The sequence below is a fragment of the Mus pahari genome, unplaced genomic scaffold, assembly GCF_900095145.1.
Source record: "Mus pahari unplaced genomic scaffold, PAHARI_EIJ_v1.1 scaffold_15376_1, whole genome shotgun sequence".
Classification (NCBI taxonomy): domain Eukaryota; kingdom Metazoa; phylum Chordata; class Mammalia; order Rodentia; family Muridae; genus Mus; species Mus pahari.
In genome coordinates this window covers 576-1,351 of record NW_018393866.1, presented here as the reverse complement: position 1 = coordinate 1,351, position 776 = coordinate 576, and positions in this window count along the sequence as shown.

Sequence of the window (776 nt, the reverse complement as noted above, 5' to 3'; positions counted from 1 at the left end):
TTGGTAAGAAAATATTTATCTACATATAGGATTAATGTAGGATTAATATACTGAGGAAGAAATCTGAGGAACTAGTTTAATGATTGTGAACATTGGCTTTTCTTCCAGGGGATAGGGATTCCAGTTCCAACACTCCCTTGATGTCTAGCTTTTGATAACTCCAATTCAAATGAATAATTTAAGCCACTATTCCTGTCTTCGAATGAAGGATTTCCTACAAGTGTTGAAGGTAAGCAAAGTGCAAAGAGATGACAGAAATCTGGCTTAGATGTCTTCAACCTGGATCAGATTTGGGTAGTCTGATCTTACTCACTCCACTCCCACCAAACGTAAACCTAGTATAGTTTAGGGGAAATGTTTGCTGATGTAAGACTATCTCCAGTCCAAAAAGAAGTGTAATTACATAGAAACTCAACCCAGGGTACATGTCATTTCTTACGTGAAGATGAGCGTTAGAGATAGGTTACCAGCACTATCTTAACAGGTGTAAGAAGGGTCTGATATATTCCCAGTCCTACAGATAACGCTGATGTCATTTGCTTTATTAGCCACCTGTATGTTAGAGTTGGGGGAGCCTCTGGCTATAGAGATAATGTAATGTGCACGCATAACATTATTCTATTTTGTCCTCCCTAGGAGATCTATGTTACCCCATTCAGTTTCTTCCTCTATGACTTACTACTCACTGTCTATGGTTTGTAACTTAGTTATCAGATATTCAATGTCTTCTTTCCTATTGCTATGATAATATATCATAGTCAAAGCAATTTATCAAA